Genomic DNA, 18096 nt, shown 5'->3' with positions numbered 1-18096 from the left:
GCACTGGGGTTGGAGCACTGAGGGAGAAAGGTGCAATAGTGCCCACTGGGGTTCTGTGATCCAGCTGAGGCTACACACAGAGGAAAGCTTCCTGAAGATAAATGGGCTGAATGCCTCTGGAGAGACGCACACTGGCTGCCCCGTCCACACAGTCCTGATCGTAGCCACTGAACACAAGTGGCCCCTGAACACTAGAACTATGCCTAGTACAAAAGAGGAGCTGAAAATTCAATGTTATTTCCATTTATTTATTTTTAATGAACATTAAAAAATATCTTTTATTAAGCATCCTTAAAATAATTTAAAAAATTTTATCGGAGTATGGTTGATTTACAATGTATTTCCTTTAAATTAATTAATTAGAAAGCAATACTGGGTTCAGTACTGGCAGACTTTTTAGTATATTTGAAACAACTTGGGTACATGAATGTACTTTTTCAGTTTTAAACTCTATGAAATTTAAGTATGGGTCAATGTTTCCTTGGAATAGGAAATGGGAACCTACTCCAGTATTTTTGCTTGGAGGATTCTGTGGACAGAGGAGGCTGATAGGCCACCCATGGGGTTGCAAAGAGCTGGACATGACTGAGCACAGCACAGTGATAGCAATGTTTCCTATGAAAATGTAGGCCTCTAAGTGAGAAGAGCCATACATATAAAATGCACCCTGGATTTGGAAAATCTGGTACCAAAAAAAAAAAAAAAAAAGCAATGTAAAATAACTCATTGATAAGTTTTAAATGTTTGTAATGTGTTAAAGTAATAATATTTTTAATATCTTGGGTTAAATAAATTAAATTATTAAAATTGATTTTTCTGTTCTTTTTCTTTCCTTTTCTAATGTGACTACTGGATCAATCCAGATTATACATATGACTTGCTTCTCTCGAATAGCACTGGTCTGTGGGATTTTGAAGGTGAGACAAAGCTAATCATGAAAGAGGTTTTTTTTTGTTGTTTCTTTGTTAAATTTATTTCTTTATTTGGCTGTGCCAGGTCTCAGTTATGGCATGCAGAATCTTTGATCTTCATGGCAACATGTGGGATCTAGTTCCCCAACCAGGGGTCAAACCTGGGCCCCTTGCCTTGGGAACATTAGCCACTGGAACTCTAGGGAAGTCCGGAAAGAGGTTGATTTTTGACATTAATTTTGCAGAACTGGTGGGATGGGTCAGGAGGCGAGGGTAGAGGGCGTTCCTGGAAGAGAAGAAGCCGGACAAAAATATGATGTGGGATTATGCCTGGGGTGGCGGATGTGTAGGAGAGCCCTGGGCGTTGTCTTTAGAGGGCAGCAGTGGGAAAGGCTGGTTAGGGTGATGGAGCCATGACGTGGGAGCCTTGACCAGCCAGGCGGAGCTGGCTGTGTTTGATCCAGTTGGCCAAGGGGGAGCTGGGAGGCTTCTGACCAGGGGCAGCTTTAATGGAATTTATCTGGCTGCAGAGTGTAAACTGGGATGGAGTGGGGAAAACTGGAAACAGAGACACATGTTTTGAAGACTTCAGCAGTAATTTTGGAGATACCTGGTGGGGAAAAAATGACTGCTTCCTTTCAGCCAAGAATCTAAATCAAGCAAACAAAGAAACAAAGAAATGATTTAAAAATTCACATTGTTCTTCTGCAGATAAGTGCAGACACATTCCATTTCCTATGTTACCCTTTTGTGAGTTAATTTCTTACCTGTTATTTTCTTCTTTCTTTTTAAAAAAAATTAAAAAAAAAAAGACTCTGTTCTTCCACTGCAGGGGTCGCCGGTTCGATCCCTGGTCTGGGAACTAAAATCCTTCATGCCATGCAGCACAGTCCCACTCCCTACTCTGGCCAAAAAAAAAAACAACAACCATAAAACAAACAAAAAATACCTCCTGTGCAGCTACAATGTAATTTGGTCATTGTTCTGGAGTCCAGGGTGGAGTTCCATAAATCACTTTGCAAGATCTTTCATTTTGCTTATCACGGGGCACCCACAAACCTTTCCAAGGAGGGTGAACCCCTCGGAGTCAAGAGTTGCAGGAAATACAGATTTTTAAGAAAGGGATATGAATGACTCGAGATGATCTCTAAAGTTCAGGATTCATGGAGTCGTTGAACACAAAGGGCTTCCAGGTATCATTCAATTCAGCCTTTCACTTCACTGAAGAACAGGGTCAGAGGTTCAACGACAAGTCCAAAGCAGCAGAAGAGTGGTTAGAATCTGATTCTCCACATTCACAGGCCTTCCACCGTGCCACGTGGAATACTGTCCATTAGGAAACTCAAACATGTAATAAGTCAAGGAAGACAATGCTAAAGTACGAAGCAAGGTGAAAGGTAAGAGTTAGGTGTATCCATATATGGCAAATTATATAAGCACACACAGAGCTATGAATACAAGGCACGGGCCTCTGTTCTCCCCACTGCAGCCCTCTGCAGTGTCACCAGTTGATCCTGGGACAGCTGCCCAGTGTGGGGACACCCGGGAGGAACACTTAATCCCCACTAAGAAGGGGCGGTAGGGTAGAGGACCGACCGTATCACCTCCCCTGGAGGGTTTCCAGTGTCAAAGCCTCTTCCTTTACATGCTTGCCAGGAAGACAGCAGTGAGAGGACATAAGAGGAATGGAGATGCTGAGAAAAAGTAAGGAGAGGGTGGGTGCTGAAAGGTCGAGTTGAGGGTTTGGCTCAGATGTAAATGTTTGGAATATCGTGAAGGCTCTTTAAATAGAGTCCTCACAGGTGAACGCTGTAATAGAGAAAAGCCGCCCTGTGCTCCAGGGAGCTAAATAAATAAGCACAGACGTCAAATGTCCAAGACTGGATGGGGGCTGGGCAGGACCAAGCACTCAGGAGCAAGTACAGGAACGACTTGGTTCTTAATTGCCAAGTCCTGTTCTCTTAGGTGGCATCTGTGGAGTTGCTCACACTTCAGGAAATTTTTTTTTTTTTTTTTTTTTTGCGTAGAGACTTTTCAGAGGAAAATAACAAAAATTCAACTTCAGCTCTGAGCTGGTCCAGCCCCTGAGCCATAATTTCAGCTTCTGTACAGCTTAGGCTTTCTTACGGGCCCCTTAGGCCATTCAGTGAATTTGCTTAAGAGTATGTGTTTTATGGGCTTCTCTGGTGGCTCAGCAGTAAAGAATCCAGCTGCCAATGCAGGAGATGCAGGTTCAATGCCCGGGTCAGGAAGATTCCCTTGGAAAAGGAAATGGCAACCCACTCCAGTATTTTTGCCTGGGACATCCCATGGACAGAGGAGCCTGGAGGGCTACAAACCATGGGGTCAGCAGGAGTTGGACACGTCTTAGCAACTGAACAAACAAGAACAACAAAGTGTTTTTTTACCTCCTCCTTGAAAAGGGAAACCCAGGGATTTTCCTTAAATAATTGAAGTATTGATCCTCTAAAAAGTAACCCATGACCCCTTGTAAAAAGTCTCATGCGCTGGCATCCTCTCCCGCCTTGCTGTATTCTTCTTTCTATGCATAGCACAAGTGTACATAAAGCAAGAGCACACACACAAGCAAAGGCCATGTTTGGCTTTAGATTAGACATTAAACCTCAGACAGTCATTAAACTTCTTGAGCTCTGTGGCTTCAGTCCAGGTTGGAAAGCAGGTCAAGCAAGTAAAGCTGAGGACAGAGTATGCAATCTTTTGTTCTCAGCAGGCTTTGAAGATTGTTTCAGGGTTAACGTTTGACTTTGGGTCTTAACTATTTTATGTCTTGGTTTCCTCACCTGCAAATCAAGCATACATATTGCAATGAAAGAAGGTCACACTTCCCAGTGGTGTGAATGGTTAAAAACTCATTCCTTTGGAGGGTAAAGCAGAATGGTGAAGAGTTTAGGCTCTAGAGCAACATGGTCCAAATAATGAGACCCCCAAGTGGGGCGGGCATAGGGAGTGTTAACTTTTCCATGTTGCTGCTGCTGCTGCTAAGACACGTCAGTCGTGTCCGACTCTGTGTGACCCCATAGACATCAGCCCACCATGTTAACCCAAAGCAAAATCAAAAAGGTGAAAAGCATTTGAACATTTTATTTTATTCGACATATCCAAAATATCATTTCAGCATATCAGTATTTTAAAAATTATAGAGATATTTTATGTTGTTTTCTTCATGCTAAGTCATTAAAATATAGTGTGTATTTTAGTTACTGCCATCTCAGTTCAAACTAACCACGTTTCAAGTACTCAATACCTGTATGTGGCTGGAGGCTACTGACTGCATTGGGCAGGGAAGCTTTAAAGTCATATTGGGTTGAGTTAGAAGCTGCCTGATCTTGAGCAAATTACTTAAGCATCATGCCTCTCAGTATCTACATCTGTGAAATGGGACTGATACTAGGATCTACATTACTGGGTTTGTAACATATATGAAAATGATGTAAGTAAATATACTTAAAGTGCTCAGTGCAGTGGCTGGCATATGTTTAATCAATCTGGGCTAATGATCATTATTAATTTTGGCAAAAGTAGTCAGAGTTAAAGTGTTAATTTTCCTCCAAAATATGGTAATTCCATATCAAATGAAACTGAGTTGAATTTAGAGTGTAGATCTTTTTTGAGGGGCAGGGCTGGGGGATGGCAATTGTTTAGCAGCCTAAATCAGGAAAGCATACTTGAAATACTTCAGTCTTTGATTTCATGAAACCAGTAATTTTTAAAATGTAAAATGGCCTTTCCCCTAGGCCCATGGCAAGGGAAAGCAAGAATAGCTCTAACTAGTTACATGTCGACTGTTACCCCAGGGGTGTTCCTGGTGGTCCAGTGGTTAAGACTCCTCACTTCCAATGTAGGGGGTCCAGGTTTTATCCCTGTTCAGGGAATTATTCATAGATCTTACACACAGCAAGGAAAACCTTGTGCAGCCAAATAAATAAATATTAAAAAAAATTTGTTACCCCCTTGTCAGAAAGATTTAAGGGAGCTGAATTGTGTGTTTAGATGTTTGAAAAATGCATGCATTTAGACTTTGAGGGGTAGAATTTAGATTTTGGAGCTTTTGAAATAATAAAACCTTTGGTGTTAAACTGGAGTTCCTTGTCTTGTTTTCTAAAGCAGTTTGCCTTTGGGTGACAGCCACATTTGGGGGACTTCTGTACTGTCCCTGATCTCAGGCTTTTATTTTGGTGCTCCAGATGTATTCCAAAGGCGTAGAGCATTTACTTTGCAGCCACCGGGACCAGTTTGTGAATAAGCATAAAGAGAGCTATAAGATTTGATGAGCCAAGTTATCAGGGCTTATCCACAGGGGACCAACACCAAGAAATATTAATGTCCCTTGCTGTCTGGTATTAAGAAAACCCACAGGAAACTGACGTTTTCCCCTCCTCCTTAGTCTTAATAATGGCACCAAACCTCTCCATGAGTTTTGCTCAAAGCATATTTTCATCTTTTGCAGGAGGTTTGAGAGGTTTGGGACCGATCAACGGAAAAGATGGGCTTCCTAGGTGGTGCCAATGCAGGAGGTGCAAGAGATGTGGGTTTGATTCCTGGGTTGAGAAGATTCCCTGGAGGAGGAAATGGCAACCCACTCCAATATTCTTGCTTGGGAAATCCCAGGGACAGAGGAGCCTGCCTGGCTGCAGTGCATGGGGTCACAAAGAGTGGGACATGACTGACTGACCACGCACATGCGTGCATACACACACACACACACACACACACACACACACACACACACACACACGGGAAAAGATATGACTGTGAGAGGCAGCAATGCACAACAAACATTGCTGGGCTCTGCTTGGACAGAGATGCATGAGCTGGGATCTTTCACAGTCTGAGACTGTCCAGAGGCTCCAGGAAGGTAAGATCCAGAGGGAAGGAGGGTAAGGGAGCCTTTGGGAGACAGGGGACCAGAGGAGTCTCAGCAGCCACGGTGTGTGTGGGGAGTGGTCTTTGGATTAGAGAGCTCCACAGGCTGGTGGCACCCGGGGGTCTTGTAATTATAAGGTTCTACCTTATCAATGGCCAACAAGTGATGGATGATGGGGTATGCAAAGCAGGTGGGCTCTAAGCAGCTAAAAATCTGGTTATTTGAGCTATTTTAAAAATAACTGAATGTCTAAAAATTTGAGTTCAGCACCAGCAGACTTTTGAAGGGATGAATCTCAGTCTGCAGCAGGAAAAAAAAAAAAAATAACAACCTGAAGGCCAATACACAGAAGCCACCTTTGACTATGTATTTTTCATTCATTCTGGGTGTAAAGAGTGTGGCACGGTGGGGTAGGCACAGGAGAAAACTTGGGATTCTGGTGTAGCTATACCACTCTCTAGCTGTACCTTGGACAAACACTCTGTCAGGCCTCATTGTCCTCACCCATGAAGTGAGGAGTGGGACAGATCACCCTAAGTTTCCAGCTCTAAATAGTCACGATTCTCAGATTCTTTTTTCAATGTTTTTATTTTCGTATTGGGGTACATATAGCCAGTTAATGTCGTGATGGTTTCAGGTGCACAGCAGAGCAACTCAGCCACACACACGTGCATCCACGCTCCCCCAAACTCCCCGCCCATCCAGGCTGCCACATAACATTGAGCAGGGTTCCCTGTGCTCTACAGTAGCTTCTTGTTGGATACCCATTTTAAATACAGCAGTGTACATGTCCATCCCAAACTCCCCAACTATCCCTCCCAATTCTTCCCCCCCTGGCAACCATAAGTTCCATTCTCTAAGTCTGTGAGTCTGTTTTTGTTTTGTAAATAAGTTCATTTGCATCATTTCTTTTTAGATTATTGAAGCATCCTCAGGGTGGTAGACAAGATATATTTTATTATCTCCACTTGTTGGATGTGCTTAGACACCCAATTGTGTCCAGCTCTTTGTGACCCCATGGACTGTAGCCTGCCAAGCTCCTCTGTCCATGGAATTTTCCAGGCAAGAATACTGGAGGGGGTTGCCATTTCTTTCTTCAGGAGATCTTCCTGACGCATGGATTGAACCTGTGTCTCCTGCACTGGCAGGTGGGTTCTTTACCTCTGAGCCACCAGGGAATCCCAGTGTCATTATTTATATTGTCTTATATTTTTTTACATGTTTACATTCATTTCAGAATAAAAGAACTACAGCACCGCTATCATATACATATATATAATATATATAGTTATTATATAATAACTATTGTTATATGATTGCTTTTTGTTATCACCATACATGTGTACACACTTTAAGTTCAGTGAGCATATTCCTACCAGTTATGTCTCTTATTCTTTCGGTGGCAGTGTGCAGTGGTGTGCTAGTTTTACTTAACAACCAGCTCTACAGAAGAGGAGATGGGATTTTCCTGGTGAAATACTCTCACCGGGGCCAGTTCTGAGCTCCCAACACAATGTCGTGGCAGAATGGGGAAGACCTGAGCCTGTCTGGCCCTTTCCTCCCATGCTACCTGCTCTGGCAATGCTGAGTGAGGTTGAACTGGCTTTCTAACTCTTGCTTTATCCACCCATTGATGCTAAACTTCTTTCCAAACACTGATCATACTTGTCGAAACATGCTCATTGCTTGTTCCCACTGGATCATTACTCTCTGGGAGTAGAAACTCTATTCTCTTGCTCCTCACTGTTCCCAGGGCTTACTCTCATTCACCAGCTGCTTTCTATACAACTGCATAGTGGATAAAGATGTGGTATGTATATAGGATGGAATATCACTCAGCCATTAAAAGAAACAAAACTGGATTATTTACAGTGATGTGGATGAACCTAGAGTCTGTCATACAAAGTCAGAAAGACAAAAACAAATATTGCATATTAATGCATGTATATGAAATCTAGGAAAATGGTACCGATGAACTTATTTGCAGGGCAGGAAGAGAGAGACAGATGTAGAGAGCAGACTTGTGGACATGGTGATTGGGGGAGGAGAGAGTGGGACAAATTGAGAGAGTAGCATTGATAAGTACACACTGCCATGGGTAAAATAGCTAGTGAGAAGCTACTGCAGAGCGTAGGGAGTTCAGCTCTGTGCTCTGTGATGATCTGGAGGGGTGGGATGGGGGCAGGGTGGGAGGGAGGCTCCCGAGGAAGGTGATACATATATATATATATACGTATTTCCTGGTGTTGTACAGCAGAAACCAACACAACATTGTAAAGAAATTATACTCCAATTAAAAAGTAAAACAATTTGCATAGTGAATGAGATGTTATTGTGGAAGGCCCCCGCCCAGTAACGCTGTGCCTAGGTATCAGAATTTCCAGAATTTCTCCTTCATCATGAAGCTTAGGGCTTCCCTGATAGCTCAGTTGGTAAAGAATCTGCCTGCAATGCAGGAGACCTGGTTCGATTCCTGGGTCGGGAAGATCCCCTGGAGAAGGGATAGGCTACCAGTATTCGTGGGCTTCCCTTGTGGCTAAGCTGGTAAAGAATCTGCCTGTGATGTAGGAGACCTGAGTTTGATCCCTAGGTTGGGAAGATCCCCTGGAGAAGGGAATGGCTACCCACTCCAGTATTCTGGCCTGGAGAATTCCATGGACAGTCCATGGGGTCGCAGAGAGTTGGACATGACTGAGTGACTTTCACGTGAGGCTTATTTTATCATCCCACATTAATTTCTATGTGTGTGCTCTGAACTCTCCCTTCTTTTTTTAAGAAATAATTAATTTATTTTAATTGGAGGATAATTACTTTAGAATATTGTGCTTGTTTTTGCTATACGTCGACATGAATCAGCCACGGGTGCACATGTGCCCTCCCTCCATTTATGAGCCCCTTCCTACCTTCCTCCCCACTTCATCCCTCTGGGTTGTTCCAGAGCACTGGCTTTGAGTCCCCTGCTTCATGCATCAAATTTGCACTGGTCATCTATTTCACATATGGTAATATACATGTTTCAATGCTATTCTCTCAAATAATCCCACCCTCGCCTTCTCCCACAGAGTCCAAGTCTGTTCTTTACATCTGGGTCTCTTTTGCTGCCTTGCATATAGGTTTGTCATTACTGTCTTTCTAAACCCCATATATATGCATTAATATACGGTATTGGTGTTTCACTTTCTGACTTACATCACTCCGTACAATAGGCTCCAGTTTCATCAACCTCATTAGAACGGACTCAAATGTGTTCTTTTTTATAACTGAGTAATATTCCATTGTGCATATGTACCACAACTTCCTTATCCATTCATCTGCCGATGGACATCTAGGTTGCTTCCATGTCCTGGCTATTATAAACAGTGCTGCAATGAACACTGGCGTACATGTGCTGTTTCAAATCTGGTTTCCTTGGTGTGTATGCCCCGCAGTGGGGTTGCTGGGTCCTATGACAGTTCTATTTCCAATTTTTCAAAGAATCTTCATACTGTTCTCCGTAGTAGCTGTACCAGTTTGCCTTCCCACCAACAGTGTAAGAGGGTTCCCTTTTCTCCACACCCTCTCCAGAATTTATTGTTTGTAGACTTTTTGATGGCAGCCATTCTGACCGGTGTGAGGTGATACCTCATTGTGGTTTTGTTTTGCATTTATCTAATAAGACTGAGAGACTGAACTGAACTGAACTGGATAATGAGTGATGTTGATCATCTTTTCATGTGTTTATTAGCCATCTGTATGTCTTCTTTGGAGAAATATCTGTTTAGTTCTTTGGCCCACTTTTTGATTGGGTTGTTTGTTTTTCTGGTATTGAGCTGCATGAGCTGCTTGTATATTTTGTCAGTTATTTTGTTTGCTATTACATTCTCCTACTCTGAAAGCTGCCTTTTCACATTGCTTATAGTTTCCTTCATTGTGCAAAATCTTTTAAGTTTAATAAGGTCCCATTTGTTTATTTTTGTTTTTATTTTCATTACTCTGGGAAGTGGGTCATAGAGGATCTTGCTGTGATTTATGTCAGTGTTCTGCCTGTTTTCTTCTAAAAGTTTTATAGTTTCTGGTCTTATATTTAGATCTTTAATCCATTTTGAGTTTATTTTTGTGTATGGTGTTAGAAAGTATTCTAGTTTCATTCTTTTAAATGTGGTTGACCAGTTTTCCCAGCACCACTTGTCAAAGACATTGTCTTTTTTCCATTGTATATTTTTGCCTCCTTTGTCAAAGATAAGGTGTCCATAGGTGCATGGATTTATCTCTGGTCTTTCTACTTGTTCCATTGATCCATATTTCTTTCTTTGTGCCAGTATCCTCCTTTCTTGATGACTGCAGTTTGTAGTATAGTCTGAGGTCAGGAAAGTTGTTTCCTCCAGTTCCTTTCTTCTTTCTCAAGATTGCTTTGGCTATTCAAGGTTTTTTGTGTTTCCATACAAATTGTGAAGTTATTTGTTCTAGTTCTGTGAAAAATACCATTGGTAGCTTGATAGGAATTGCATTGAATCTATAGATTGCTTTGGGTAGTATGCTCATTTTCACTCTACTGATTCTTCCAATCTGGGAACATGGTATATTTCTCCATCTATTTGTGTCATTTTTGATTTCTTTCATCAGTGTTTTACAGTTTTCTATATATAGGTCTTTTGTTTCTTTAGATAAATTTACTCCTAAGTATTTTATTCTTTTCATTGCAAGGGCGAATGGGATTGTTTCCTTAATTTCTCTTTCTGTTTTTTCATTGTTAGTGTATAGGAATAAAAGGGATTTCTGCTCATTAATTTTATATCCTGCAACTTTACTATATTCATTGATTAACTCTCCCTTCTAACAAAGATCTCTGTCATGATAATGACTATAAAGATTCATTGTTACTTTTTTTTTTAGTAACAAAAGGGTACTTTATTTTTTTTAATGTTTTGTTTTGTATTTGAGTATAGCCTATTAACAATGTTGTGATAGTTTCAGGTGAACAGCTAAGGGATACAGCCAGACATATACATGTATCCATTTTCCTCCAAACTCCTTTCCCATCCAGTAACTATTTTTAATAAAGCCTATCAGTTGAATACCTGAATCAATCATGGACACTGAAAAATACCACCTCTGTTTTCTTCACCATTGTTGGGACTGTACAGTGAGTTTGACATCCTCTTATGGTCATCCGCTAGAGACTGTTTCCTTCTGAAAGGAGAGAGGTTTACCTAAAAATAAATGAGTTTTAAAATTCTTTATCCTAAAACTTGTCTAAATTGTAAAATAAATCACTCAGGAGATACAGTGAATTTTTTGGCTCCGAGAGCTTCTATATTTGTCTCTCCTGGAATGCTGTGTCCTCGGACTCTTAAGCCTTGTTCATTTGTTTCTGGCTTCAGTGTTTCAGAGGACTTCGTGGCCCTGTTTTCCAGACCTGAGTTTAAGTGGAGAGTTAATGATTTGAGCAAGAACGTGGAAGCGAAGTTGAATTTGGGGGTGAAGCCTGCTGTCTCTGTTCCACTTCAGCAGACAAGAAAGTCTTTGTGATGCTTTGTTGATGATATTTTTACATAAGCGGATGTTCCCTATAGCAGAGGAGAGGGCGCAGGAGCCTGTAACCAGATCGTGTGAAGCTAAGATGAGGACAAAAGCTCCTTTATCTCCTTGCAATCACTTAGCCTAGGAAGACCTGAGGCTTGAGCTCTGAGGTCCTTGCTGCAGTCCTAGCAGGCATTTGAGCTAAACAGGAAGGGATGAGGGTTCACCCACTTGGCCTCAGTTGGGATTTCCCATTAGCCTGTGCTTCTCAGATGGAATTCATAAGCACCTTGAATACTTTATCCTGCCTGCTTCTCATTCCAGAAATTCTTTAGTTAGGTATTTTCAAAAGTTTCTTTCTTTTTAAAGTCACATGACCCAGGCTGCTAGACAATGCTCACTAGTTCATGGTTTCCATGGCAACAACTGAAGGAGCCATTCAAGTCCATCCACAATAACTAATGAAAATGATGTAACATCACTAAAAATAGGTGTCCCTTCTCTGCACCAGAGTTAGGTTCCCCATGCTCCTGATGACCCTTTCTAAAAGAATGCTTTCCTCTGCATCACAAGTGCAGAGAATTTCATTGTCCCTTGTTTCCTGTATCTCATTAAATTATTGTCTTAGTAGGAGGGAACTGCTTATACCAACCACTTTGTGGATTGTGGAGATGGTGGGCCCAGACCCACCTCAAGGCAGAAGCTGCTACCTGAAGATTTCAGCCAATTGTTATATTTTGGGAATTTGAGGTCAGTGTTACTGATCCTTTTAATTTCATTTTAAAGGAAGAATCAGAAATTAGGAAAAAAATTTCTTCCTAATTTTAAAATTCTGGCCATGAATTCATATTAAACATACAGGTATGTATGCACGTCTGTACACCCAGACTGAGTGGAACAAACCGTACATATGTGTGGTCAGGATGCAGCTTGACCATACATATGGCCAAACCATCAGGTCACTGGTTTGAGTCCTATGTGTAGGACATTCTTAGAATCACAAGTCAATCTAGAATAAGCTAGGTACTGACCTTTGGTTCTTAAATTTTCTCACAGAAAACAGACAGATTTGCAGATGTGATGTCAGGGATATATTGAGAACCACTGGAGAATTCAGGAGATGAAATGTAGGAGGAGGATCTGTTGGATCAATATTGGGAGGAGTTTACTGAGAATCAGAGGTGCTGAAAATAAGACGGAGATATACCAACCAAAAGCAATACTAGAACCTTGGTAAGATCTTAGATTTACGGGGAAAAGAGCTAAGGAAAAATTATTTTCAGCACAATTGCAGAAATTTAAATAGAGACTGCATATTAGATGGTAATTAATCTTCTGGTCCCATCACTTCATGGTAAATAGATGGGGAAACAATGGAAACAGTGAGAGACTTTTTTTTTTGGCTCCAAAATCACTGCAGATGATGACTGCAGCCATGAAACTAAAAGACACTTGCTCCTTGGAAGGAAAGCTATGACCAACCTAGGCAGCATACTAAAAAGCAGAGACATTACTTTGCCAACAAAGGTCCATCTAGTCAAAGCTATGGCTTTTTCAGTAGTCATGTATGGATGTGAGAGTTGGACTATAAAGAAAACTGAGCACTGAAGAATTGATACTTTTGAACTGTGGTGTTGGAGAAGACTTTTGAGAGTCCCTTAGACAGCGAGGAGATCAAGCCAGACAATCCTAAAGGAAATCAGTCCTGAATATTCATTGGAAGGACTGATGCTGAAGCTGAAACTCCAATACTTTGGCTACCTGATGCAAAGAATTGACTCATTGGAAAAGACCCTAATGTTGGGAAAGATTGAAGGCAGGAGGAGAAGAGGATGACAGGGAATGAAATGGTTGGATGGCATCACCGACTCGATGGACATGAGTTAGAGCAAGCTCCGGGAGTTGGTGTTGGACAGGGAGGCCTGGCATGGGGTCGCAAAGATCTGGACAAGACTGAGCGACTGAACTGAACTGAATGTTAACTTCTTAGATGTGTGTGTTAGTTGCTCAGTCTGGTCAGTCTTTTTGGGATCCCTGCCAGGATCATAGATAGGTCCATGGAATTTCCCAGGCAAGAATACAGGAATGGGTTGCATTCCCTTCTCCAGAGGATCTTCCTGACCCAGTGGTTGAACCCTCATCTCCCGCATTGCAGGCAGATTCTTTACTGTCTAAGCAACCAAGGAAGCTCAATTTCTTAGATATGTGTGATAAACAAAGCTGTGGTTACATAGGAGAGCATCTTTATTCATTGTACTAGTTCAACTTTTCTGTAGATTTAATTTTTTTTTAAGGAAGAGAAAAATAAGCTTTCAAATGAGTTAAGTTATGAGCTTACTGACTTGAGAAACACTCAAGTTAATTCATTCAAGTGGCTTTGGTTTGGAGTGTTGATGCAGTGGCTGGCTATCTGGGCCCTGAAAGATGACTTTCAAGTCCCTTTTTAAGAATCTGCTAAGAGAAGGACCCAAAGATGCAAATATAGGATGCTTTTAATTTTTAGTTCCTCAAGTCATCCATTTTTGCCTCCTTACTTAAATGAGACAATTTATATAAGTCAACTAGTAGAGTTCTAGATACATGACAGGCAAATGTCAAATGTTATTTTTCTTTTCATTAAAAAAAAAAGTGTACCTATGGTCATACGTTGGACCCAGTACTGTACCTCAAAGTATTAATATTTCACACACACACATAAAATAATAGGAGCACATTTCAGGGTGGAGAAAATATTTTCAATTCCTATCCAATTAACACTTATCCAGGTGATTTTTCATAGTTAAATCCGGGAAATAATTTTACACTGACACTTGAAGAAATGATTTGAGATTTTCAGAGGTACCCTTGTCCTCTGCTGCTGCTGAGTCACTTCAGTCGTGTCCGACTCTGTGCGACCCCAGAGACGGCAGCCCGCCAGGCTCCCCTGTCCCTGGGATTCTCCAGGCAAGAATACTGGAGTGGGTTGCCATTTCCTTCTCCAATGCATGAAAGTGAAAAGTGAAAGTGAAGTCGCTCAGTCGTGTCCGACTCCTAGCGACCCCATGGACTGCAGCCTACCAGGCTCCTCCGTCCATGGGATTTTCCAGGCAAGAGTACTGGAGTGGGTTGCCATTGCCTTCTCTGACCCTTGTCCTCAGACCCTGCTTAAGTAAAAGTTAAAAATATCCATTTTCTTTTTTTCTGGCTGCCTCTGGGTCTGATTCAGGGTACCCTCTTCCTGGAGTTATCCTTCCCAGAGAATATTTGTTTTCGCTTCTTTTACCCTTTCAGATTTTATCTGTTGTTTTTTAGGTTCACGTTCTCTCCATTTTATGAAGTCTTAGATTTCCAACCCTGCTTTTTCCTGTTGTCTTTAGTGCCTTCAACTGATGGGCACACTTAAGTTTCGTCAGTTCATTTCATTCCTTCTGTCTTATCAGCAACATTGACTTTAAAATGGGTTTAGTCTTCAAAATGATCTTTGAAATCTAGTCTTTTCTTTCACACTGACCATCATCCTTGCCACATGGTAATTTTATTAGGATTTAGCCCATTTTTAAGGTGCTCTTGGCCACGACATCAAAATTGATGTTACAATAAAAATGTCATAAGCTTTTGGATAACATGCTTTGCTGATGCCTAAATAATTTCTACTGGCTATTTCAATGAGTCCAAGATACTCAGACACGCAAAACCAGCAATTAAAATTTGCCCGGTGGTTTTAGTGATCGGCTCGAAACTGAATATGTTAGCTGTCTTAGAAAAACATTGCTTTTAATCTGGCCTTTGATATCTCCACCCGCCACACCTCCCAGTGATAACAGAAGTTAATAGAGTTTGCACACTTGTTGTGTATTAGAGAATGAGAACACTGTCTCATTGGTTGTTTGTTGTTGTTTAGTTGCTAAGTCAACATCCGATTCTTTTGCGACCCCATAGAGGGTGGCCCTCTTGGTTCCTCTGTCTATGGGATTTCCCAGGCCAGAACACTAGAGCTGGTTGCCTTTTCCTTCTCCAGGGGATCTTGCTGACCCAGGGATGAAACAGCATCTCTTGCATCTCCAGCATTGGGAGGAAGATTCTTTACCACTGAGCCACCAGGGAAGCCCTACTGTCTCATTTAGCTGTATAAAAAATCTACAAGGCGAACACGATTATTGTCCTCTTTTTACAGAATACTTTTGCAGTGATTTTGCCCTCTGCCCAGTGTCCCACACCCATATGCAACACAGCTGGGATGAGGCCCTTTCTAAGAGTCTCTGCTCTCAGGCACTGTGCTCTGTGGTCAGGTGGCCTTGAAGTCATAAAGGAGCAAAGGAAGGAGAAATTGGATTGCTGACTAGCAGTCAGGCTGGCCAGTGTGACCCCTAAGGGTGCAGGATTTGTCTCCTTACTTGAATTTTTTATTCAGTTATCCTGTAACTCTATTTAGCTAGAATGGAATGCAGTTCATTCTTTTCCGCTAAGGTTGAGTAGCTTGGGGTCAATTGATTTTTTTTTAAAGCATGATATTAGCATTGTGTTCACAATTTTTAAAAAGTATCTGTCTTCTAAGGGAATCGAGTTGAAATGATGTGACTTGGGGCTGGCTTCAGAATCATTCATTTGGTGGAGGAGAACGGAGTGTGTGGTACTGTAAAGGAACTAGTATTAGGCCATGATTGTTGTAATTGGGTGATGGGTAGATGGAGTTCGTGAAAGTACTCTATTTTTGTGTACATTTGAAACATCATAACAAAATGTTTAAAATATTTCTGGGGTACTTCAGTTGTCTCCTGTAAGGATGTCATTACTCTCCAAGTTCCCTGGTTAATTATGCAGTCAGATCAGATCAGATCAGTCGCTCAGTCATGTCCGACTCTTTGCGACCCCATGAATCGCAGCACGCCAGGCCTCCCTGTCCATCACCAACTCCTGGAGTTCACTCAGACTCACGTCCATCGAGTCAGTGATGCCATCCAGCCATCTCATCCTCTGGCGTCCCCTTCTCCTCCTGCCCCCAATCCATCCCAGCATCAGAGTCTTTTCCAATGAGTCAACTCTTCGCATGAGGTGGCCAAAATATTGGAGTTTCAGCTTTAGCGTCATTCCTTCCAAAGAAATCCCAGGGTTGATCTCCTTTAGAATGGACTGGTTGGATCTCCTTGCAGTCCAAGGGATTCTCAAGAGTCTTCTCCAACACCACAGTTCAAAAGCATCAATTCTTCGGTGCTCAGCCTTCTTCACAGTCCAACTCTCACATCCATACATGACCACTGGGAAAACCATAGCCTTGACTAGACGGACCTTTGTTGGCAAAGTAATGTCTCTGCTTTTGAACACGCTATCTAGGTTGGTCATAACTTTCCTTCCAAGGAGTAAGCGTCTTTTAATTTCATGGCTGCAGTCATCATCTGCAGTGATTTTGGAGCCCCACTGTTTCCCCATCTATTTGCCATGAAGTGGTGGGACCGGATGCCATGATCTTCATTTTCTGAATGTTGAGCTTTAAGCCAACTTTTTTACTCTCCACTTTCACTTTCATCAAGAGGCTTTTGAGTTCCTCTTCACTTTCTGCCATAAGGGTGGTGTCAACTGCATATCTGAGGTTATTGATATTTCTCCCAGCAATCTTGATTCCAGCTTGTGCTTCTTCCAGTCCAGCATTTCTCATGATGTACTCTGCATAGAAGTTAAATAAACAGGGTGACAATATACAGCCTTGACGAACTCCTTTTCCTATTTGGAACCAGTCTGTTGTTCCATGTCCAGTTCTAACTGTTGCTTCCTGACCTGCATACAAATTTCTCAAGAGGCAGATCAGGTGGTCTGGTATTCCCATCTCTTGAAGAATTTTCCACAGTTTATTGTGATCCACACAGTCAAAGGCTTTGGCATAGTCAATAAAGCAGAAATAGATGTTTTTCTGGAACTCTCTTGCTTTTTCTATGATCCAGCGGATGTTGGCAATTTGATCTCTGGTTCCTCTGCCTTTTCTAAAACCAGCTTGAACATCAGGAAGTTCACAGTTCACATATTGCTGAAGCCTGGCTTGGAGAATTTTGAGCATTACTAGCGTGTGAGATGGGTGCAATTGTGCAGTAGTCCCTCTAAATCCTTGAGGATTGGTTTCAGGGACCCCGATGGGTACCAAAACCCTGGATGCTCAAGATATAAGGCATAGTATCTGCATTTAACCTACACACATCTGCCTGTATACGTTAAATCATCTCTGAATTAGATATACTTAATGCAATGTAAATGTTATGTAAATAGTTGCCAGCGCTCAGCAAATTCAAGTTTTGCTTTTTGGAACTTTCTGGAATTAAAAAAAAATATTTTCGATCTGAGATTGGTTGAATCAGCAGATAGACAGCCTGTGGATACAGAGGGCTGACTGTATTTTGTTTTCTTCCTTTTTAAAAAAATATATATTTTTATTTATTTTTTTAAATCTTTGGCTCTGCTGGGTCTGCATGGCTGTGAGTGGGCTTTCTTTAGTTGTGATGAATGGGGGCTACTCTCGTTGCAGAGCGTGGGCTTCTCATCGCGGCGGCTTCTCTTGTTGCCGAGCACAGGTTTTAGAGTGTGCGGGCTCTGTAGTTGTGGCTGAGTGGCTCTGCAGCATGTGGATCCTGGGTCAGGGATCGAACCCGTGTCCCCTGCATTGACAGGTGGATTCTTAACCACTGGACCACCAGGGAAGTCCTTGCTTTCTTTATCAGAAATTCACATAGAGATTGCCATCATTTAAGAGCAGCATTCATTCAGGCATTTTCCTTGTGGATTTTCTTTTCACTTTTCTGTAATAAGTCTTTAAAAAGCTTGGTTATTATAATGCAT

The 18096-nt window shown here is 41.7% G+C and overlaps 1 long non-coding RNA gene across 2 annotated transcripts in view; it reads right to left on the bottom strand.

Annotated features, from left to right (window-relative positions):
* Positions 1 to 3424: 3424 nt before the first annotated feature.
* Positions 3425 to 18096, bottom strand: part of LOC109566686 (uncharacterized) — a 42135-nt gene continuing 27463 nt past the window's right edge. The window contains exons 4-5 of one of the 2 annotated variants that reach the window (XR_011569678.1): positions 12327 to 12435; positions 3425 to 3712 (exon numbers count right to left, since the gene is read on the bottom strand). This is a non-coding gene — a long non-coding RNA (uncharacterized lncRNA). The remainder of the gene's footprint in view (positions 3713 to 12326; positions 12436 to 18096) is intronic. The other variant, XR_011569677.1, reaches the window with a different exon arrangement.

Source organism: Bos indicus, chromosome 12 (genome assembly GCF_029378745.1).
Source record: "Bos indicus isolate NIAB-ARS_2022 breed Sahiwal x Tharparkar chromosome 12, NIAB-ARS_B.indTharparkar_mat_pri_1.0, whole genome shotgun sequence".
Classification (NCBI taxonomy): Eukaryota; Metazoa; Chordata; class Mammalia; order Artiodactyla; family Bovidae; genus Bos; species Bos indicus.
This window is presented reverse-complemented; position numbering and strand designations above follow the sequence as displayed.